Consider the following 25,481-nt stretch of genomic DNA (forward strand, 5'->3'; position numbering starts at 1 on the left):
CAAAAAAATCTATATACCTGTCTACACAGTATAACTTGTACTTATAATTGCTTCTAAATAGAGTCCCAGAAACATCAGTGCTATTGTTTTTACATGATAAATTGAGTTGGCATCTAGCCACATTTCAGATTTTGGGTATTCTTTTGGTAAATGGTCTTGATCTCAAATACCCTGCACTTTACAAATAAATGGTGATTTTAGTCTTTTCGAATCAGATTGTTGGCTTCCATTCTTTCTTTCTCTATGAGCCTGTGAACCATACTAAAAATAAAACCTGCTTTGAAACATATATCTAAACTTAATAAAGTTTCACTTAAAACTATATCTGGAATTTGAAGCTATGCAAGGTGGGTTTTATTTAATTATTTTTATTTTTTCCCTCTCTTCTCCAATTTTCCATTTTCATCATGGAAATTTTATGCAGCAAAACAGGAAATTCCATCCGATTTGCTTTAACCTCAGGGCCTCCTTCAAGCATGCTACAAAAATCAGTGCTCTGTCACCTCTGAGAATAAAATTCATTTCAGATTCTTGTATTACCTGCCTCTGGTACTTGGGCACTTTTATTTGCTGATTGACTGGGTTATTTTAACTTTGGTATAATATAATTGTGCTTTATTGCGGGTTTGAATTTAGTATTTTTTTCAAATCAAGACTAAATTAAAGCAGTTCAAGATATAGTGTCCCCTCCTACACGATGAAGCCTTACCTCATTTCAAGGTAAAAGTTATAAATCAAAGCCAGGAAGCACAATTTAAAAAGAAATTGTAATAACTGGACTCTCAAGATTCAAGGTCTAAAATATTGTCATTGATCCCTAAGTATATTTCCCTAAGAAATGGTTATTTGCATTATTTACATATAATTGCCACTATGAGCAAAGCAGCACGGTAAAAATGGAAGAGTTTTGTCAGCGTCTGTAAGATTCAGTTGTTTTGATAATACCTAATCGGTAGAACCAGCGTTTCTGGGTGCATTCCAGTGAACCATCTGTCCGGGTTGCCCGTGGAGAATGAGAACAACTGAACCGTTTGGCACAGCCAATTCCATTGAGCAACTACCAGCACTGTTACGGGATACAACAGAAGCAACATCACCAAATGATCAGGTTAATTGATTTAATGCTGAGAACTTTGGGAATCTGGAGATACTCACGTGAACATCTCTGTGAATCACCATGAGTGGAATAAAAATGTAAATGAATTAAATGAAGGTCCTCTTTCTTCCAGGTGCTTTCCTAGGCTTTTTGAGGGACACAGTGAGGACATAATCCTTGTCCTCTGTAGCATACAAAGTAACGTAAGACATAGGATTTGCATTACAAATACCTGCCAAGGATATTGACATTTTTGTTGGTGGAATATTGGGGTGGAAGAACTACTGGCATGTGGAGATCAGGTAAGCAAACCATGAAGGATGCATTATTTGCATTAAGTCTCCAACATGCACAAGCTTTTGAGAAAATGAAATTAGGGTTGAAGGCGTACCAGACAGAGAGACAGGTTGACGCAAAACAGTGAAGTGAGTTAGGGAATTAGAGAAAACTGTGATTGATTATAGACTAAGACTGGGGCCAAATCAGATTGAATCATTAGTATCATCTTTAGACGTCTAGACTTACGCCATAGAAATCCAGCTGGGAGTTTTAAGCAATGGAGTCACAACACTGTGGTATGATATAATACATAGGAGAAAATACAGGTACAAAAATCTGGGAGGAAACTCTTAGAACATTACAACTTAAAAGAGAGAATGCCTCCACTAGGACAAATGGAGAGAGAATGAGTTGAGGCTAAGACTGAAGAGGAAGAATTCATTTCAACTTAGGTAAAGGAAAAAAGAGGACAAAAACCAAGATGATTCTAAGGTTTTTAATCTGTAAATAAAGAAATTAAGGCCGGGTGCAGTGGCTCAGGCCTGTAATCTTAGCACTCTGGGAGGCCCAGGCAGCAGGATCACTCGAGGTCAGGAGTTCGAGACCAGCCTGAGCAAGAGCAAGACCCCGTCTCTACTAAAAATAGAAAGAAATTATATGGACAGTTAAAAATATATATAGGAAAATTAGCCGGACATGGTGGCGCATGCCTGTATTCCCAGCTACTCGGGAGGCTGAGGCAGGAGGATCGCTTGAGCCCAGGAGTTTGAGGCTGCTGTGAGCTAGGCTGATGCCACGGCACTCTAGCCCAGGCAACAGAGCCAGACTCTGTCTCAAAAAAAAAAAAAAAAATTAAATATAAAGACTTCAAAATGCATTCCACTAAGACAAGGGAACAGGTTAAATTTAAGAACCGAGGAAATAGATACCCAGGCCATGAAAGTGGTGAAAAGAAGTCCGAGGTTGATGGCTTTGGGGCGGCATAGACTCCAGATTGAACCAGGAGTAAGAAGAGTCCAGAAACAGATATATTTAGTGGGGCAAATGAAAATGATCCTCCCGAAAGAATAAGGTTCTCATTTAAAAATCTGACACATGTCAGGACACAGTTTCTGCAGGTGGTAACATCTGTGGAACTGACAAAGCATTTGAGGCGTTTGAAAATATGAAATATTTCCAACAGGAGTTTGAAAAATCTCCCACTGTAGATGGGAAGAAAATAGCAATCAGAACATAAACAAATAAGCAGATGAAACACAAGCAATTAGAAGCTACGGGGAGTGTGTTTTCAGATGAAACGTAATGTAAAATACTATTTGTTTTAATGGTGAACAGCATTTACACAGTCATAACAATATAAAGTTTGTCTATTGAGTTAATTAAACATTGTCATTCAGTGACAGTATAGAGGGAAAGTGAGGGGAAGCTCGATGTCGCAAAAGAACAAAATCCTTCTGTACTTTAACAGGGAGTCAATTGATAGGATCTTATTACGGTAAATTAATAAAAGCAGTAAAAATACCTTGTTTTAAAAAGGTATTGGAATGCCAGGGTGAAACTCTAAAAGAATTAAAAACATTGGCCACCAAAAAGCAGAAATAGGGATAGGGATGAATGGTATTAAAATGATCAATATATTCTACCATTGTATTTAAATTATATACCAAGTAATATCAATAATTGACAAGTAGGCCCAGGTGTTTGTTTTTTAACATTGCTTGGTTCTAAAGTACATTCAAATGCATTCTAGCAGGTGAATATCCATAATTCTGCCATCCTATGTAGATTATGGTCTTACATAAAAGACTGATATATATATAGATAGAGATAGATACAGATATAGATATAGATACTATGTGAGACCATATTATTTTCTGTAAAACTTGAGTAGTGCAACTGCACCATTCAGTACCATATAGACATTATGATAACATGGTACCATATACGTATGATTTATTATATCATTTGCTATCATGCATTTTCTGCATCTGTGTAGGATGCTTGACTTCAGGAAAAGTTAGAATGTCATTCTGTCCTACATAACGGGTAAGATATGGTTAAGAATAATTCAAGTAATTTTTCTACTCTGAATTTTCCATCCTATATTATACTACTTTTAAATTTCCTGATGAAGTTTTCTATTTTATTTCCATCTCAAATGAAGAGTGCTAATGACTTGTAGGGACCTGTGTCTATAACGTACAATGTTATGTCCTGTATTTGTTAAACTCTGAACTATATCAAGGCTTCAAAGTCAGTCATTTATATTATACTTTAAATTGAACAAATGATATTTTATTTGCAACTTTAGGTGCATAAGGATAGAAATAAGAGTGATTCACAGAAGTTATAATGGAGAGTAACGAGTGATGTAGGTACCCTAATACCTGAGTACAAAGTATTACCATGCTTACGCTTTTTCAGCAGTATTCTTTCAGCAAAAATTACATTCCTAGTTTCAAAAGCTCTGGGACTCCTAGAGATCAGAAATAAGATCTAATGTAAGCCTCCTCTAAAGGTCGGTCCACTCTCTACTTTCTGGAATATTGTCAGTATTTTCAGCTCCTTTAAATTCCCTCTCTCTTCCAGTTACAACTGATTGCTTTCATGGAATAATGTCTCCCCACTATTTTCCATCCGTAAGTGCAAGATCTATTCTTCTAATTGTGTTTGCTGATCTGAATTTTACAAAAACGCTTTCTCTCCTCTTCTTCATAATGCATTTTTGCATGTGGTCAGGGTAAACACTGGAGGGGCCCAATTCGGAAGTGCTAAATTAGCAAGTGAAATCGTAGGATTAATTTATAAAAGAGATAGCTGGGAATTAAGAAATAGCGCTTCAGGTAAAATCCGTGCGGGAACTCTCTGGTTGCCTTCCTGAGACCCCGCAGAACAGATGGAACCGACTCTAGCCTCTGCGTGGGGGCCTGCTGTTTAATTATACCCTAATTAATTAAGGGAAAGACTCCTGTGTGGTTTCGGTCGCCGTGTGCAGGAGGGCAGTCAGAAGCAGACACTTGAATTCAGAAGACGTCCAAATTAAGACTAATAAGCTCAGGAAAACAGTTCCTGCTTACCTATTGTCATTTTCCAAAAGCAGCTGTCACAACAACTAATTGACTCCCTGACACCCCAAAAAGTACAAAGAATGTTCTCTTTTCAGTGACCACATTTCACCAATATTTTGTAAGCATTGGAAGAATCGCTGATAAATATTTAGAAAACGCATGAGCACTTTCCGGACCACAGCAGTACACATCCAATTAAGTCTCCATATGTATTTCTTTAGTGGTTGTTTTTTTTAAATGGTTATGCTCTTTGCTTTGAGACAATTTTCAGCAAATATTAATACAGGTTGAGGCTTTACCACGTTAATTTCTCAGCTGAGAAAACTTTCTATAAAAATAGCAGGTAAATACACATATTAATAGATCATGAGGGCCGGGCGCGTTGGCTCACACCTGTCATCCTAGCACTCTGGGAGGCCGAGGCGGGAGGATGGCTCGAGGTCAGGAGTTCGAGACCAGCCTGAGCAAGAGCGAGACCCCGTCTCTACTAAAAATAGAAAGAAATGATCTGGACAGCTAAAAATATATATAGAAAAAATTAGCCGGGCATGGTGGCGCATGCCTGTAGTCCCAGCTACTCGGGAGGCTGAGGCAGGAGGATCGCTTGAGCCCAGGAGTTTGAGGTTGCTGTGAGCTAGGCTGATGCCACGGCACTCACGCTAGCCTGGGCGACAGAGCAAGACTCTGTCTAAAAAAAAACAAAAGGGCGTGGGTGAGCCTGAGTCACAGCTGGCCCTCCCTGGTGGCCCTCATGCACTCGCTGCACTCTGGCAGGTGGCATCTTGTAAGGTCAACCTATGCGTCAGGTTTTCATTTTGAGAAATGGTGACTCAAATAAAGGGATCAAAGAGAAATCAAGGACACATGGTGACAATGGCCACTTCACCATCAGCAGGGAGACTGTGTGGTTGGCCCCACTCTGAACCTGACGCCGTGACCCCAGTCACTGGGCTTGGGCCCTTTCCCTGCGATCGTCAGGTAAAGTGGCCTCCAGAACTGTCCCGTGTTCTGTGCCGGCCGGGCCCCCGGTCCCTGTCTCTGCGAAGGTCCCCTGGTGTCTGGCTGTTCAGATCTTCCCGGAATCTTTACCCCGTGTTCTGCATTCTGTCTGAAACTTACCTAGTGGCCTCTACATCTTCTTTGAACTGTCTCCTCTGTTTGAAATTTGCATCTCCCTGAGCACAATAATGTGTCACGTCCAGTCTCAGAGACGTCACCCAACCCTGCAGATGGGCCCGATGCAAAGCCGAAGTTCCCAGGTCTGGTGGCCGGTGGCTCCCGGTGACAGCAGCGTCTGTCTCCTCAGAAGCCCGACCACAGTGGCTTCCTTATGGGAAACTCACTCATTTGTATTTTCAAATAACCATAAAACATCCTGAAATGCAGCACATTTACTTACCCAGTGAAGGGTGATCCTAGAATTGGAAACCTCTCAGGGACTTTATACCAGACGTCAATGAAACCACAGCCTGTAAATTAGAAAGTGAGAAGCCACCTCGGGAGACGGCTGAGGTTTGGGGGAGACCACAGGAAATCCCTTTACCTGGAGCCCAAGTGATCCCGGTTAAGGGCAGGGAACTCCAGTGAGGTTATTCTGATTCTCTGAGAGTGCAAAGACCAGGGATATCATAAAGACACTCCTTTGCCTTTCTAATATTCTACACTGAGGGCAGTGGTGTTACTTATGGTTGAAAAATGCAGACGTAAACTTGCATGTGGATGTCCTGATAGAGAATCGTAACAACAACAAGGACAAAATAATAGCAGCAGCAGCAAAATCTAATTTTCGTAATAATAATGCTAACAAGAAGCAGCAGCAGTAGTCTCTGCTGTGGCCATCACCACCAGATACAAGCTTCTCCTGCAGCAGCCGACCGGAATAAATAAACACATAAATAATGACAATAATAAAAATGAATGGGAAGGCCGGGCACGGTGGCTCACGCCTGTAATCCCAGCACTCTGGGAGGCCGAGGCGGGAGGATCGCTCAAGGTCAGGAGTTTGAGACCAGCCTGAGCAAGAGCGAGACCCCGTCTCTACTAAAAATAGAAAGAAATTATCTGGACAACTAAAAATATATATATAAAAAATTAGCCGGGCATGGTGGCGCATACCTGTAGTCCCAGCTACTCAGGAGGCTGAGGCAGGAGGATCACTTGAGCCCAGGAGTTTGAGGTTGCTGTGCGCTAGGCTGATGCCACGGCACTCACTCTAGCCCAGGTGACAGAGTGAGACTCTGTCTCAAAAAAAAAAAAAAAAAAAAAGAATGGGAAAAAGGAGGAGGAGGAGAGAAGAAAATAAGTTGTACGTAGCATAACAGGCCGTGTTCTGTAGTGGAGTCTTTCAGCCCGAGTTGCTGGTGCACTCCTGCGTGGGAAGAGCCTACTGCATGCCAGCCACCGTGCTACCTGATGGGGACACACATGCAAAAATTAATCAGCTATTTTCTCCTGCCACTGTTGGATTTAACTGAATTAATAAGAGGCAGTGAAAACACGTGAAAAAATCACCTGTTGTAAAATGTTACCGTTTGTTACATTGGACCCCTGTCCACGAAGAGGAGAATTGTCCCTGTGTCAAGGAAACAGTCTCCACAGAACGAGTGGCTCAAGGTGAATCTTGAAGCTCTGTCTTCCTCTCCTCACGGCTTTTGATCATGTACAGGAATTACAGAATGTTACTGTTCCCTTTCTCTCTCGGTTGCTGTGAGAAGAAACACAAATGTGTTAGCTCCAGAGGTAAAGACACCTAAGGGCAAGGCATGGCCCTGGGTGAGTTGGGGGCGAGGACGGTGATGTTTGAGCTGGTAAAACAAAATGCAGCTGTTTTGGGAGAAGAGAGGAGGCGACATCTTCCGTATTGGACATCAGAGAAGATACCGGAACGTCCCCCGCCAGCAAGCCGGCAGTCGCCTACTGAGAGCAGATATTCCTAAAGTTGTTAGCCCTAATAATAGAAGCACAATTTAGGACCAATAATCACAAAATTGCTAATTCTTTTTCCTTCTGAATTTGTTAGAAAAATGTATTTTTTTAGCCATAATTCAGGTAGAAAAACAAACCATTACTGCCTAAGAGGATGGACTTTTTCTAAAGAGGAACCAATATTTTCATCAAAGTCCCTTGTGGTCATGGAGTTTCCTATAAGTTCCATAGTAAAGGAGACACAAATAAAAATTATACTAATACACATAGTACATATGCCCATATGAGTTGTGTTTTGACATATGGATTGTGCTTAAACTCATCAAGAATATCTTCATGGAAACACTTCCATGTTCTTAGAACAGCTAGAGTCTGTGAACTACATTAGAACAAACCGGAAATAGATTCTACCCTCTAGGAGATGTCAGTTCAATAAGAACAACAGGGTATATAACTAAGAAAAATTAAGTCACAATGTAGAAAAGATAAGTGCCGTAAGAATGTATAATACACAATAGGATTCCCGAGAACAAAGTGATTACATTTTGGTATGAGAAATAAGTAGGGTTTGACAGAGGAATTGATAAGCTGTTTAAACTCTGAATAAAAGTTCATAGTTTGGGTTCGTGCACCAGGGCACGCAAGTGAGAATAGGCAGTATAGTCACTACAGACTGGGTGGCTTAAACAATAAAATTTTATTTTCTCGCAGTTCTGGAGGCTGGAATTCTGCAATTAAGGTGTTAGCAGAATTGTTAGTTTTTTATGAGGGCCATGAGGGAAAGATTTTTCCAGGCCCCTTTCCTTGGCTCATAGATGGTCTTCACATAGTCTTCCGTCTGCATGTGTCTGTGTTCAAATTTACTCTTCTTAGAGCACCTATTGTTGGATTAGGGCCCACCCACATGACCTTGTTTTAACTAAATTACATTTATAAAGACTTCCCTGCCAACATCATTGCATTGTGAGGTACGAGGGTTTGGCGTGGCAACATAAGAATTTCACAAGAAGGCACAAGTCAGCCCATAACAAACAGCAAAGCGGAGAATTATGGTATATATGAAGAGAATGATAAATTTTAGTTTGACTCGAATATATTTACATAAACTAACATAGAAAACAGCCTGGACAAAAGACTGACGGCAGATTGTACAGGTCTTGAAGATCAAACCAGAAAGTTTGGATTTTATTCCTCAAGCATTAGGAAGCAAGAAATGAATCTAAGCAGAGGAACAACATAATAAATTCAGAATTGTTGTGCTTATATTGTGCCAGAAACCATGCTAAGTGTTTTACCTTAACATCTTATTTTAGCATTGTATCATTTTAATCTTTGCAACAATATCTTTAACTATGTTTTATTAGTCTTCTTTTACAGAGAGGTAAACTGACATCTAAAAAGTTTTTATGCCTTATGAATATTAGAGCAGAAAATCTAATTTAAGTCTTCAAAATCTGGCATCCAGTGTACTGCTCATCTCAGACATTGTAGACAGCTCTAAAATTTCTATTTGTTTTTTTTTGTTACATCTTCAATGTCAATGTCTCTACTTCAATTTTTGAACATATGGGATAGAGTTAGAACAAGTGTTTCTGTCTTTGTGTGGTACTTTTCATATCTGTGTTCCAGGACAGTTTCAATTGATTGGGTTTTTTTTTTTTTTTCTCCTTATCATGGCTCATACTTCTCTGCTCCTTTGTATGCCTGGTGGTCTTTGATTGAATAACAGACACTGTCATTTGTAACTTTTTAGGGTGTTGGATATGCTTTATTTTTTATAAATATTCTTTACCATTGTTCTAGGATGCAGTCAAATTACTTCGAAACGATTTGATCCTTTTCGGGGGGGTCTTGCTTTTATGCTTTGCTAGGTGGGCCCGAGGAGCAGGGCTCAGACTTTGCTTAATTATTCTCCACTTCTGAGACAAGACCCTCCGTGTCTTGTTCCATATGTTTTGAGAATTTCCGATGTGACCGATGGCAACAGGCACTATTGTCCTTCCTGGGTGCCAGCTGGGTACTGTCACCTCTGACACCCTCCAGTGGCTCTTTGCATGGCCTGAGGTTGTTTCCTCAAACGCTTGCGCTAACCAGTGCCCTGCTGACTGCTCACGAGGCCTTTCTGCAGATAGTGAAGGGGTCTCACTGTGTTGCCCAGGCTGGCCTCCAGCTCCTGAGCTCAAGAGATCCTCCTGCTTCAGACTCCTGAGTAGCTGGGACTCCAGTCTTGTGCCACCATTTCTGGCGGCATACTCTTTTATACCAATATTTCTTTTAAATATTATAAAAAGATTTGTTGTCTTTTATTGTACAAATGATACTTGAAATTGTAAAAAAAAAAAAAAAAAAAAACCACAAATCTTATCACACAAATTTTACTGAATGTTAAAAAATGATTTTTTTTCCTGGTGGATTATATATTTTTGTATTTCTGCAGGCCAGGTAAATTGTGATACACTGACAAAACAAAAGCTTCACAATTTTTCTTAGTCTTTTGCTATCAGGGTGCTTAAACGCTATGCCACATACAAAGGTATGTGTTAGGATGGTAATCCTGTTTGTGTTCCCCTAAATAGAAAACAGAGCAAACGTACCCTTCTTGCTTATGCGTTCACGCGTCCCTTGCCTGTCTTGTCTGCCCTTCTTGAAAATGAATGATTGAATAGAATGGCCTAGAAGTAGGGTCCATTTCTCTTTGTGCTTTGCTCAATGTGAAGATTCTACAGCCTGAAGCAATATCTCCTTCAGAAAACAGGGAATTATTTAGAGAGTGCATGCGTTCTGTGATTGCAAGAGAGGATTCCAGGGTTTTGTAAAGGCAAAAATAATGCTTTCAAATCCACATGGATGTCATTCAAAGTGCAGAGCTAAGGGAGGGAGGGAAAAAAAATAAGCAGCCACAACTTTTAGATCCTGGGCTGAAAGATGCTATCTAGGCTGAAATTTGCGTTGTCATTACCTACGTAATAGTCATTCCAACTAATAAAATACATCCTCTGAAAGGTAGAGATAATTTTCATACCTGCTAAATAATAGCTGAGACAGAAGAAAGTTTCTAAAATGTTCCTATTTTTAGAAACCAAAAATATTAATTTATACCAATTTAATGAATAAAAAATCCATTGTTTTCTCATCATCAGACTCTCCTTTCTTCAGTCCATGTTTTCATTTCATTTAACTAGATTGTTGAAGTACCCTCTTCTAACTTGTAAATTTTGCTTTGGCTTTAGTGGTCCATACTACTGCTTTGAGTTAGATGCAAGGTTTCTCAGGCATTGAATACATAAATACATGTAACAATAGCAAAACTGAATTGGTAAAACTGTCTCAAATAGCATATACCCTACAGATTCGGGGACCGGGCATGGGGTGTAAGAATTACATGCTGTAACATTCAGTCAGACTTTGGTGCACTGGCCCTAAAAGCTGTTTGCATTTATAGGCATGCAGAAAACCAGGCCCAGTAAAAGCAGGGAGTTTTATTGTAAAATTAGAGGGCAATTAGTCTATTTCTCTAAGGAGAACAGAGAATTTAAAGTGAGAAAATAGCAATGGTGGGGGAAGGGTAGAAAAGAAAAAGTAAAAAAAGACAGGGGAAAGGGATGGAATGGGACTATAATAACTCTTCTCAAATACATCATCCTGAAGATTATTTCATTTCTCTAACTATGGATGCTTATGAAAACCAAAGTGTGTAATGCACGATGCAAAGTGCACCTGAAACTCTCAGGCACAGATTTTAATATCAGGCTGGGGGAAAAAAAATAGGTCGAATCTTGAGCATAAAAAAATGTTTTTATTAAAAATCTAAGGTTTGTCCATGAGGCAGCTTTCTGAAAGCTCTCCGAGTTCGCCGCACACCCTCAGCAATTTGGGGGGCTCTGCGGCAGAATCATCATGAATCAAGGTGAGGATGTCTCGAGTCAGGGGGATTAGCCGGCTGGGTTGTGTGTGCTGTGATTCCCAGCCCTTCCATTCGGAAGCCTTTTACGAGACCACGAGCTGCCTTGTCCAAGACACACCCGTGTCTGGGCAGGAATAGCTGTGGCAAGACTGTATGAGTCTTCCATGTCTTTTTTTTTTTTTTTTCTTGAATGAAGGAAAATATTTTCTAGCAAATCCTTTTCTCCTCTTTGGGCGGGGACTTCTGAATTGATTCCTAGTTGTCTGGACCAGACCCAGGGCTATCGATTACAATTAATATCATCAGTGTTAGAACACACAGGAATTCAAATCTGACTAACCTAAAGAGATGAGGAGGAGATCTGTTTTTGAAATAATAGATATAATCAGGAATAATCAGGAATTCTCTGCCTGGTGCTAAAGGCTCACGGTATTGGCCACAGATGCTGCCCCTGGTGGGAGCTGTTCCTGGACCACACCTGTCCCTGTCACACTTCAGAAATCCTGCCTCACCTTCCTGAGTTGTACAGCATCACCTGTGCCAGTGGAAGATCTAAAATGAAAGTAAATGTAGATCTTAGAGGAATTTTAGTATCAAGAAACTTGAATTGTGTTTATAAAAGCCACCCAGGCCGGGCGCGGTGGCTCACGCCTGTAATCCTAGCTCTGGGAGGCCGAGGCGGGTGGATTGCTCGAGGTCAGGAGTTCGAGACCAGCCTGAGCAAGAGTGAGACCCCGTCTCTACTAAAAATAGAAAGAAATTATCTGGCCAACTAAAAATAGATATACAAAAAATTAGCCGGGCATGGTGGCTCATGCCTGTAGTCCCAGCTACTCGGGAGGCTGAGGCAGTAGGATCGCTTAAAGCCCAGGAGTCTGAGGTTGCTGTGAGCCAGGCTGATGCCACGGCACTCACTCTAGCCCGGGCAACAGAGCGAGACTCTGTCTCAAATAAAAAAAAAAAAAAAAAAAAAAAGCCACCCAAATGTTAATCTGTTGGGGAAAAAAAAAACAAAAAACAATATAGAGCTTCTTTTGCTGGATAATGTTTACTGATTGTTTTAATTTCCCAAAAGGAACTAACATCATCAGGCAAGTGAACAGCCTCCAAGGAAAGTTACAATCCAAATAACTGAAAACTGGAAAAGGAGACGTTTTCAGTGAAGATCATCATAAAGAGAAGAGTGACTTCTGCTGCCGCTAAATATTTCTCATTCAACAGTGGATAATTTCACAGATTTCACTGGGATGATACACGGAAAGAGGAAGAGAGGGTGCAAAGAATCGTAGACCACACCGTTATAAGAAATCAGAAAGTCCAAAGAGAAGCAAAGTAAGTTAGTCGTTACTCAAACGCATTAACGACGCCCTCCCACATACACTGCAGTTCACGGTAAAAACCACACTGCAATTATTCCACCCCAACTACATTTTCACATCTGATGTGCAACAAAAGTAGCTAAAACTTGCTTTGCATTAGGAAGCTCGTATATCCTGAAAAGGCCTTTAGAATGCACTTAGTCGAGTCTGCAATTCCTGTGCCGTCAAAAGTTCTTGTTTTCAAAATGTATAAATATGTGGTAAAAATTCCCACCAGGTTGTTGAGAGGAATCTAGGAGAGAAGGGGGTGGAGCAACACCTGAATATTTCTTCAAACTAACAAAATTTTAAACAGTATTGCCTTAGGTAATTAATAGGTAGCAAACATTTTTGGACAAGCGTAAAAAGCATTGTTGTCAGCATGTAACTTCTATTCAGTTGTACTAAATAACAACTATATTTGGCATATACCTAAGTTATCATAAATTTAGCCTAGAACAAACTATTGCTCTTCCTGATTCCAAAATACTGTTAACCTTCAGTTGTCTACTATAGAGAAACACAAGAATGACCACATTCAAACACCCTAGCAACTTTTTGAGAAATCACATTCTTCATAGTGATAAAACTAGGGAGTTCTTGTATGTCTTCCAGAGTCTCTTCATCAAAAGTTATATTAGGATGTTGGCTATGCCACAGTAAGAAGGTGTCAAAGTACATTGACTTAAAACAAGATAAACATTAATTTCTCAGTGATGAAATTCTTTTTTTTTTTTTTTTTGAGACAGAGTGTCACTTTGTTGCCCGGGCTAGAGTGAGTGCCGTGGCATCAGTCTAGCTCACAGCAACCTCAAACTCCTGGGCTTAAGCAATCCTCCTGCCTCAGCCTCCCGAGTAGCTGGGACTACAGGCATGCGCCACCATGCCCGGCTAATTTTTCTATATATGTTTTAGTTGGCCAGATAATTTCTTTCTATTTTTAGTAGAGACGGGGTCTCGCTCTTGCTCAGGCTGGTCTCGAACTCCTGACCTTGAGGGATCCTCCCGCCTCGGCCTCCCAGAGTGCTGGGATGACAGGCGTGAGCCACCGCGCCCGGCCTTCATTTGCAATCTTGCTCACCACCTCGTGCTGAGACATTTCAAGTATAAACTACTCATACAGGTTACCGATATATGAAATGCCAGATAGGAAAGTGCATTTCCATTATGATGAAAGCATGTTCTTTCTTTCTTTGCTTCTCTCTTGCCTCTCTCATGTCTTCCTTCCCTTCTTAGTATCATGGAATATAGTCGTGTTTTTCCGTAGCCACTGAGAACAATTGATACTCAAGGAGCCGCTTGACAATGTGCTCTCAGGGCCCATTTTCTGACGCCTTTTCCTCCAAATCTCCTTGCTCTAAAGGCTGTTGTTGGTCTCTCTGGTTCTCTGAGATCAGAAAAGGGACCAGAGTGGCGGAGTGGGGAGTTTGCATAATGATAAGTGAGCATCCTCAGCACAGCAGAAGGATGACCGAGCTTCGGCAGCTGCCGTTGCACCCTGCAGCCTCTGCACTGCCAAGCAAAAGTGCTCCCACAAACGACTGTCCAAAGTGCTGGACGAGGCCATTAGCGGCTGGCTCGTGTGGTGGAAAATGAATGCATTTCACTCCATTTAAGCTAAGAAAGCTCTGGAGCTCCAGCGATGTAAATTGGGCTCCATTATCACTTAGCAGTTCTCCCAGAATTCCATATCCAGTGAACAGTCTTTTAGTTCAGACTGGAGAGAGAGAATTTCATAATAGGTCGTGGCCATTTACAGGAGCTAATAAGGGTACTAATGACCATGTGTATACTTTAGCAAAACCCACTTTTCACCTTTGCTGATATTTATTTAGTTAATATAGAATTTTAAAGCTATTTAGATAATATCTATGCTACAGTAGAAAATTATTCATCAGTTGGTACGACCTACAAATTAGTCCTGATGTAATTATAGGCTTAAATGTTTTTTTTTTTTTCACATTTCTCAATAATCCTTTATAAAGCTGTCAATCAGTCACCCTCAATGTCTTAGGGGATAGTTAGCATGATTCAAAGAATATAAAGTATGCTATGCAAATATTTTTTATATTGGTGAAAAAGGTATTAATAATGTAACACTTAAGTTTCCTAATTATCTTCGTGTATGTTACAGAATCACGATGGCGGCTGACACGCTCCAAGCCATAGTGTTTCGTTTCTCTGCACGTGTGTTCAAGGTAACAAAACAAGAACTGTGTAGGCATCATTTCCAAGACCTCCAGGTAAGAGTTCAAACATTTTATTACAACAAAATATCAAAATAATAATTTCAATACTATCAAAATAAAATAATATCTAAATTATTATGCATATTTACATTGATTCTCCTGGAGAAACTAAAAAAAAAAAGTCATACTTTAATTTTTTTTTTTTTTTGAGACACAGTCTCACTCTGTCGCCCGGGCTAGAGTGCCGTGGCATCAGCCTCGCTCACAGCAACCTCAAACTCCTGGGCTCAAGCGATCCTCCTGCCTCAGCCTCCCCAGTGGCTGGGACAACAGGCATGCGCCACCATGCCCGGCTAATTTTTTCTATATATATTTTTAGCTGTCCATATCATTTCTTTCTATTTTTAGTAGAGACGGGGTCTCACTCTTGCTCAGGCTGGTCTCGAACTCCCGACCTCAAGCGATCCTCCCGCCTTGGCCTCCCAGAGAGCTAGGATGACAGGCGTGAGCCACCGCGCCCGGCCGGCTGTGTGTGCTCTTAACAACATTGTATCTCATAAAGATTCTGCTGTTGCTTTTCAAAACATGCATACACATTATTACTAGTGGCTTATTGAGTATAATTTCTACATTTCATCTTTCTTTGCCCTTTAATTCCCATTTTCTGTAATCCTTCAATGATCTTTATAATACCCTTGTGTTCTAATGCAAAAATTTCTCTTTTTATGAGTACACACTATCTTCAACATTTTCTTGCACATAAGTTACCTGGATTCAATCTTTTAATCTTTAGCTTTTACCCTCAATTTTCCCATCTTTTTTGTAATATTCCTTGCATACAACGATACGTCCCTTTCCATTCTTTCATGAATTTTTAGCAAAGTTTATATTCACGTTATTTTTATGAAGTCAGGATCTAAATTTTAAAATTCATGTTCGTGTTTAACATGTTGGAAAAACAACCAAAATGTACTACTCTATAAAAATAATTCCGCATTTCTTCACAACTGCTCATTTGCTTCCATGAAAAGATTTTTTAGATTATTTCTTGTTTTTGCTCATTTTGTGGCAACATATTGACAGATTTAAAGTCACGTATGATTCTTGCTATGACTGAGAGGATTGGTAAATGCTCTCCATAAAAAGCAGCTGTAGGGGCAAGGGCAATATACGTAACCTAAACTTTTGTACCTGCACAATATGCTGAAATAAGAATAAAAAAAAAAACTACTGAAAGAACCTTATCACTTTTATCATTCCACTGTTTGAGAAATACTAGATTGGTATCGTCGATGTTGTTAATATAGAGATTATAGGTTCATATTTGCAGAAAAAAAAAAGCAGCTATACATTGACACAAAATTGACAAAAGTTACCATTTCATTGTTCTGCGAATCCATCAAAAGCATAGAACACCTGAGGAAATTTTATGCTTGAAAAACTGCTGAACTTGGAAAAAAGCAGTGGGAGTTTGTGGCATTCTGGCCCGGGGCTCCTCCCGTTCCCCTCTAGCTCAGTGTGGTGTCTATGTCCAGACTGAAAATACATGAGCATCAGCAACCTTGCTGTGTGGAGTTTTGGGTGGTACCCACGCCCATCAGCATTACTGGTGGGAGTAGCTCCTTAAAGACAAGCAAACAGGTGAGAGCCAACTGCTTCGGTCCACTAGCCTGAGGTCGTCAAACACATCTGCAGCTGAGGTTGTGAAGGAGACAAAAGACATTCTAACATTTCCGGTCGACTCTGGGACTGCACACATGTGCACAGCAGACAAGTTAAATTAGGGCATCTTGAAAATGGCCACAGCACTGAATGTGCCCCCACACATACAATTATCCCTGAAACCAAAGCTTAAGAAATTGAAGAGAGAATAAACAGTGAAATGATGTATAAGAGGATTGCAGTACCCCATTCTCAGTCACTGATCAACTGGACAGAAAAATAGCAGGGATATATTAGAATTGACATGTATAGAAACACCCCCGACTAAGACTCCAGAAAACATAAGCTTCTCAAATGCACGTGGAGCGTCTTAGGGAAGTCCACATGGTAGGCCACGGAAGGCCACAGAAGGCCACGGAACAGTCCTCAGTAAATTAAAAAGGATTGAAATCACATGGAGTCTGTTCTCTGACTACGCAAAATTAAAAATCTGAAGAATCCTCAAATGCCTGTAATTTAAATAATGCGCTTCTAAATAACCCTAAGTAAAAAAAGAAATCACAGGAGAAAATAGAATGTATTTCACACTGGATGGAAACAAAACTAAAACACACAAAAAATTGTGGAATGTAATTTAAGTCGTTTTAGAAGACAATGTCTACATCTAAATGCCTATATCACAAAATACTATCAAAACTATACCTAATCTTATGCCTTAAATTAGAAAAAGAGTTCAACCTAAATAAGTAGAAGAAAAATATGATAAAGTATAGAGCAGAAAACAAGAAAATAATAGAAAAAACAATGAAAGAAAAAATTTGATTGTTTGAGAGGACAAACAAGATAGCTTCAAGAAGAATAAAAGAAAACTAGCAATAAACAATCCAAAAATAAAACTAAGCAAACAATTATATTTACAAAGGAATAGCAAAAAAAAAAAAAATTTAGGAATAAATTTAACAAAATAGTACTAGACTTGAACACTGACAAATACAAAATATTGCTTGGAAAGTTAAAGAAGATTTAACTGAATGGAGAGAGTTTATATTCATGTATGAAAAGATTCAATATTGCTTAGGGGTCAGTTGCCCCTAAATTAATCTATGGATTCATTGTAATTCCTCTCAAAAGTCCATTAGGCATTTGTTAGAAATTGGCAAGCTAATCATAAAATGTATGTATAGAAATATAAAAAACCTAGAATAGTCAAAATAATCTTGAAAAAAAGACAAATTGGAACACCATAACACTACCTGATTTCAAAATGTACTATGAAGCCGTAATAATCAATGTGATCTTATTGCAAGGGTAAGTACATAAGTCAATGGAATAGAATTGATATTCTATAAATGAGGCCTTCCATTTATTGTCAATTAATTTTGAAAAAGATGCTAATATAATTCATGGAAAAGAATAGTCTGTTCAAAAAATGGGGCTGGAACAATTGGTTATTTATCGCAAAGGAAAAAATGAACTTAGTCCATTCATCACATCACACCATACACCAAAATTAACTCAAAAATGAATCAAAGAACTAAATGTAAGAGCTAAAAATATATAACTTCTAAAAGAAAGCAAAGAGGAGAACCTTTATGACTTTGGATTGGATAAAGTGTTCTTAGATATAACACCAAAAGCATGTCTTCATTTTAAAAAAAAAAAAAAAAAGATAAATTGGACTTCATCAAAATTTAAAACTTTTGAACTTCGAAAAACATTAATAAGGAAATCGAAAGATAAGCTATAGATTGAGAGAAGAATTTTCAAACTATATATATGATAAAGAGCTTATATCCAGAAGATATAGATATACGCTTATACCTCAACCATAAGAAGAAAAAATGACCAATTAAAAATGACATTTCCTCAAAGCTGTACAAATGACTAATAAGCATGATAAAAAATGTTCCAGTCATTAGGGAAATGTAAATTAAAAGCACAATGAGGCTGGGCACGGTGGCTCACGCCTGTAATCCTAGCACTCTGGGAGGCTGAGGCAGGAGGATCACTCGAGGTCAGGAGTTCGAGACCAGCCTGAGCAAGAGTGAGACCCCGTCTCTACTAAAAATAGAAAGAAATTATCTGGCCAACTAAAAAAATAGAGAGAGAGAGGAAAAAAAAATTAGCCGGGCATGGTGGCGCATGCCTGTAGTCCCAGCTACTCGGGAGGCTGAGGCAGGAGGATCGCTTGAACCCAGGAGTTTGAGGTTGCTGTGAGCGAGGCTGACGCCATGGCACTCTAGCCTGGGCAACAGAGAAAAGAAAAGAAAATAGACATCTTTGTGAGTCTCCATAAACTTCTTCAGAGTCTTTGGAACCATTCGCACAGAACTGTATTCTGAATCAAAGACTGATGAGTCTCAGTGGATACAGAGTCCAGGGACGGTGACAAAGTCAGTCCCCAGTGCAGGGTGACGTCACAGGCTCAGCTCCCCAGAGGCAGGAAGAGGCAAGGAAGAAGGAGGGGAAACTGAAACAAGGTAAACCCAGGAATAAAGTAGGATCTTCACAGTTCTGTCTACAGACAGCGCTAGTTGGTTTAGAAAAAGTACCCTTTCAAGTTAAAAAAAAAAAAAAAATACTATGAAAAAAACCTTCTAGGCAAGAGGTGACGTCTGTCCTAAGTAAGAAAATTATCTGAAATTGTTTTCCCCAAAATAGGTCTCTGCATATTAGTATGACAAAATGTTCTGTTCAATAAAAGGAGGTCCTACTGTGACTCTATTTGGGACTACGTGTCATGTCGTAAGCCCTTGGAGGTCACCACAAAACAGTTTAGCATTTTCAAGACTGAGCAGTCGTCCGTTTTGCATTGTGTGACAGTATTTCTCAGCCTTGTCCATTCCCCGAAAACCTCCTCTGTTGGCCTCCACCGGCTTTTCACCCTCAAAGAACATTATTCAGGATAAGTGTTTAGGGGTACACACTTTGGATAATGCCAGTCCAAGAGTATGAGCAATCTTACCTATCAGAGTTCTTTTACAATCCACTGTATAGATGTTTTTGAAATACCAAACAACACGAGCCTTGTGTTTTAATTACTTACAGGTGAAATCTGGATCATAATATCTAGATAGCAAGACTGACCTTCCTTCTGGGACACGGTGTGGGCATATCAATGAGTTAATTTAGAATTTATAAATTGCTTTAGATGTGAAACTTATACCGATGCTGCAAGGTGAAAATTACCCTGAAAATACTCATCCTAGCATCCCTGAAAATACCATGCCTAAACTCCCTGACAATGAAATACATGTTTAAAAAAGATGCTTTTCTCTAAAGAATGGCAAAAAAAAAAAAAAAAAAATTAAAATGAAAGATAAACATAAAAAAGTGGCTACAAATGCTACCACCCATAGTGAAGATATTTCTTTTCCAAAATATGTAGCTAGAATCATAAAGCTCCACAAAATTGCACAGCAATTCTGTCACCATATTGACAAAAAAAAAAAGAGACAAAAAGCAAACCAACAATTGCAGCGCATAGCAACAGGGGAAGATTGGAAAAAAAATCTAGGATAATTGCAAAAAGATATCTAGCTCATGATTACAAGGTTTCTGTTGAAAAATGCTCCAAGTTGTGATACCTGCGAAATCTAGAATAACCCTTAAAAACTCGAAAAAAAATTATACAAGGATAGAAATTTTCAGAGGCACATATAACTAAATAGATTCTATCACATTCTATGTTAATGTTACCACTACCTATTTCTTGCTATAAATACCGTGGGCTTCATTCTCTCCTTAGTGGTCAGTGAAAATCTTAGTGCTTTCTCTTTTTTAATTTTTATATATATATATATTTTTTTTTTTTTTTTTTTTTGAGGCCGTGTCTTGCTCTGTCGCCCAGGCTGGAGTGCAATGGCACCATCCCTACAACCTCAAATTCCTGGGCTCAAGCAATCCTCGGGCCTTAACCTCCTGAGCGACTGGGACTACAGATGCTCTGCACCACGCCCAGCTAATTTGTTTATTTTTTGTAGAGATGGGAGTCTTACGGTCGCCAGGCTGGTCTCGAACTCCCGGCATCGAGCGATCATCCCACCTCAGCCTCCCAAAGTTCTGGGATTACAGGCGTGAGCCATGGTGACCGCCCCTACATTTGTGCTTTCTCTACACCCCGTGTGTCACAGTCATGGTTTCAGCAAGCAATTCTGGTCTTGTGCTAGTCATGGGAAATGTGATCTCAGAATCCTGAGATTTCAGAACTAGGTAGACCGGGCAGTCGCCTGGTTTGTTCCTTGAGAAATAAATGCTGGTAGAGAAAAGAAGTACAAACCACATCACGACGGGGGTGAGGAAAGGCCTGGAGATGTAAGGATTCCACTAGTGCACAGAGGTGAAAACCACAGCTTGTAATTTCTTGCGAGGAGACTATGACATCTCGAGGATGAATACGTCCAAGACCACGGAATGGGAGCAAGACTGCTTTGGGCTGAGGCTCATTTATTTCTGTAAGGCTGCCTGTCAGATCTGCTTTATAAAACGTAAAAGCAACATATAAAAAGTAGAGGCCGGGCGCGGTGGCTCACGCCTGTAATCCTAGCACTTCGGGAGGCCAAGGTGGGAGGATCGCTCGAGGTCAGGAGTTCGAGACCAGCCTGGGCAAGAGCAAGACCCCGTCTCTACTAAAAATAGAAAGAAATTATCTGGACAACTAAAAATATATATAGAAAAATGAGCCGGGTATGGTGGCTGCGCCTGTAGTCCCAGCTACTCGGGAGGCTGAGGCAGGAGGATTGCTTGAGCCCAGGAGTTTGAGTTTGCTGTGAGCAAGGCTGACGCCATGGCACTCACTCTAGCCCGGGCAAGAGAGTGAGACTCTGCCTCAAAAATAAATAAATTAATTAATTAATTAATTAATTAAATTTAAAAAAAAAGTAGAGAGAAGGTTACTGCTTGTAAACTCCAAATAGTGCATATCTTCCACACCTATTTCCACTGATTTAAAGTAACCTCTGAAAAAAATAAACAAATAAACCTTACCAAAAGGCTTTAAGACTGAGGGAGAAAAACAAAATTCCCATTGGCAAATGTCTACTATTAACTGCAAAATCTGTTTTTTTAAAAAATACTTCTTCAAGTTTTTATTTTTCTCCCATCAAGTACTAACCAGGCTCGACCCTTCAAGTTTTCTTTTTAACATTTCATAGAAGTCAGAAAAACAAGCAAGTCAAAGTTAACATATGTGAAAAACTGAATTTCCTAGAAGCCAATTTTACCATTTTTGTCCTATCAATTCTGCTGCATATTTTAAGATGTAAATTAAGAGAAGCTACTAAGTTGCTTCTTGGAAAAGGATGAGGCCCAAATACTTCCATCCTTTGGAGAAAATACCTGCTAGGCAGGATGGATGGGTATTTGATGAAGCTACCAGACATGTAAACTGTATATCCACAAAAGATAACTTTGAACATTTATGTACCCATACTAAAAAATATAGCATTGTGGATATTGGGACAGCTCTGAAATCATCCTCCACATTTGGTTCTGCATCCCCAAAACCTCTCACATCCTCTGTGTAATACTTATTTCCTAAATGACAGAGGTGATTCCACAAAAATGACAAACTTGAAATAGTCGAATCTCATGGAAAATTCTATGGTTTTTATAGTAAGTAGCATTAAGAGCTACCTCTGATTGACTCGTGTTTCCTGTTTGTAGCAGCAGACAGAAAAGCATGGGTAAGATGAGAAGTTTCAGATTCATGGCTCCCAAACTCTAAGTGACATTACATATGACAGGATTCCAAAGCCTCCTTCAAAACTGAGAGCAGAATTCCACTTTACTACGCAACAAGACTTTACCAGCTGGCTGCGGTGCATGTACTTGGCACGCTGGTTGCTAAGTTTATTAGATATTTTCTAGCCCTGGAAACTGAAGATCGTGGAACCACTTCCCACATGCGACATCAACAAGAACTGGGAGTCAGTCAAGCTGCTGATACGTGATGGAGGAGTGAACAAGCCAGTCTGCTCGTGGGGTCCTGCATCGATCGGACGCTATTAAAGCAGCATTTTCAAGCACTTACTACGTTCCTGCTTTAATTACTGTCTATTCGCCTTTGGTTGCAATTCTCTTTTGAAGGATTTACAAAGAAAATGTTTCTCTTGGGCCGGGCGCGGTGGCTCACACCTGGAATCCTAGCACTCTGGGAGGCCGAGGCAGGAGGATTGCTCGAGGTCAGGAGTTCGAGACCAGCCTGAGCAAGAGCGAGACCCCCGTCTCTACTAGAAATAGAAAGAAATTATATGGACAGCTAAAAATATATAGAGAAAAAATTAGCCGGGCATGGTGGCGCATGCCTGTAGTCCCAGCTACTCGGCAGCTGAGGCAGGAGGATGGCTCGAGCCCAGGAGTTTGAGGTTGCTGTGAGCGAGGCTGACACCACGGCACTCTAGCCCGGGCGACAGAGCGAGACTCTGTCTCAAAAATAAATAAATAAATAAAATAAGAAAATGTTTCTCTTTGGATTATTTTTCCTATTCCAATTGGTTCAATTCGTGTTTGCCTTGACCAACTCCTACCCCACCTCCACTGTAACGCTTCGGAAATAAAAGGCCACAGAATTCGACATTATTTTAAGTCCCAAACACCATTTACTATTTCACCAAAGTATTAGATGAAACAATATTGACTTAACAATTTCTTGGTCAAAAAATAGTTGAGTGACTGCATATGTTTCAGCCTAATATCAGGACATTCCCCAAGATGCTGTGTAGCTAAGGATTGCAGTATGTACGATCATTGCACACAATGTGTAGCAGTCAAAGAAATTTTGTAGTACCAACACTGTGGACTTACAAGGAGATGCCTTTTTGAGCTGGTATGTAATCTACCAGCATGAATATTGTCTAACACGTGGTCAATATTAATGCCCCAAATACTTAAATCAGCATCGGGACTGCAGCACACTGTGTCCTAGTGTTGAGTATTCTAGAGCCTAGAGGAATGTCTGCCACCAGTCTGACCACTCTGTAAGAGTATGATTTGGGATAAAGCTCTTCTCTTCACTACATTTCTTCATCGGTCAGACTGGGTGATTGGAAATGGTTATTATACATTAGCCCTGATATTTTAAATATCTTTTCTACCACAACTAACGCATAATTTCCAGTGAAATACCTTGAATATTGGAGGACGCAGAGTCATAAGAATAATAAAAAAACGTGGGAAGCCGTAAATCAATCTCAGTGTTTCTGGGGCCTGTTTTTGCCACCACGCGGGAAAACATGGCTTAGTTTGGCATGTAGGGTGGGGGGAGGAAAGCATCCAAGAAATGAAATTGGATAAATTTAGATGTTTTGTGATTGTAACTACTGAATACGTTTTAGACTGGCAGAATATGTTCCCTGATATTGGAATACTGTCAAAATCCATTGAAATCATTCCAGAAAAATGTTAAATGGTGATAAGAAGGCTGAGATTTAAGCTGATAACTGTAGTAAAGACCTACTCACATTGACAAATTTGATGAGGGATTTTGACCTAGCAGATCACTCAAGGAATGGAAGTCTTCATGCAATTCACAAGGGTGAGAAGAAGCTATTTCCACCTCAATTCCAGCCCTGCTGGAACGTGTCAGAGTCTAATCGCATCCAATGGTACAACCAACCTAATGTATAACCTGCAGAAAACGTGTGGGTAATTGCAAACTCTTGTGTGATTACTAACAGAAGTATCAACCTTCGTATTTAGGTGATAAAAATCTTATCTTCACAAAGATAATAGTAAATAATTTGCCAGAAGTAAATCATTTTTTCTCTTTTTTTTATAAACTTAATGAAGAAGGCAGAGAGAGAAGGTGTGAGAAAGAAGGAAGAAAGAAGAAGGGAACAGAGAAGAAGAAAGTCCTAAAATCAGAGATGGTAGAAACAGAAGAAAGAAAGTAATAGAAGAAAGAAGAAAAAAAAAGACAGAAGGAAAACCACACCCCCCCCCCAAAAAAAAAAAGAAGGAAAGAAGGAGAGAGAAAAGAAAAGGAGTAGCTAATGAAAGTGAAAGACAAGTAGGTAAGCTAGCTTCTCGTCCAATATGTAATCATAAAACTATATTATTGAAAATTATCGGGAAGCCAAATAGAAGCAATTATTATTATTATTTTTGTTTTGGAGACAGAGCCTCACTCTGTTGCCCGGGCTAGAGTGCCGTGGCGTCAGCCTCGCTCACAGCAACCTCACACTCCTGGGCTCAAGCGATCCTCCTGCCTCAGCCTCCTGAGTAGCTGGGACTACAGGCATGCGCCACCATGCCCGGCTAATTTTTTATATATATTTTTTTAGCTGTCCAGATCATTTCTTTCTATTTTTTAGTAGAGATGGGGTCTCGCTCTTGCTCAGGCTGGTCTCGAAGTCCTGACCTCGAGCGATCCTCCTGCTTTGGCCTCCCAGAGTGCTGGGATGACAGGCGTGAGCCACCTCGCCTGGCCCAATTCCTTTTAATAAATCTCTTTATCATCTATCTCTGCATCATCTCCTGTTAGTTATGTTTCTAGGGAGAATCCTGACTCATCAAGGAATCTTAACTCCTTCAGAAGATTTAAACCTAAGTCTAATAGAGGAAATTGATTTGCTGTTTTAATGTTTGCCACCCAAAGTTGCCCCGGCTGCAAAGCATGAGTTTTCGTAAACAGCGTGTGTAAACAGTAACAGTGTTTGTGGGATAAGGTTCCATACATGGTTTACAGTTGGAAAGAATCCCAGGGTTTTCCATTAAAAGCTCTTCATGGATCTCTGGGTCTGTCTACAAGTGGAACCCTGCCACTCTGTGTTCACGGGGTGTGGACTCAGGAACTCGGGAAGAAAGCATGTGCCACAATGTTGCCAGCAAAGGGTTTGAGGATACCTGCTGCTAACAAGTGGTGATACTATTAATAAACACCCTACAGATGGGTTAATAACTAGGTAAGATTTCTCCTTTCATGTAGTCCTTCAAATAGTTGGAATTAGGACATTTGGGAAGAATCTGCACTTTTAACAATAACTTTCCGATGATTTTAAT

At 39.9% G+C, this 25,481-nt stretch overlaps 1 long non-coding RNA gene across 1 annotated transcript; it reads left to right on the forward strand.

Annotated features, from left to right (window-relative positions):
- The first annotated feature begins 1,364 nt into the window (after positions 1 to 1,364).
- On the forward strand, positions 1,365 to 24,302 carry LOC123627680. Its single transcript, XR_006731421.1, has 4 exons — positions 1,365 to 1,398; positions 12,348 to 12,604; positions 14,765 to 14,873; positions 24,270 to 24,302. It is a non-coding gene; the product is annotated as an uncharacterized LOC123627680 (long non-coding RNA).
- The last annotated feature ends 1,179 nt before the right edge of the window (positions 24,303 to 25,481 follow it).

This window comes from Lemur catta, chromosome 26, assembly GCF_020740605.2.
Source record: "Lemur catta isolate mLemCat1 chromosome 26, mLemCat1.pri, whole genome shotgun sequence".
Taxonomy (NCBI): Eukaryota; Metazoa; Chordata; class Mammalia; order Primates; family Lemuridae; genus Lemur; species Lemur catta.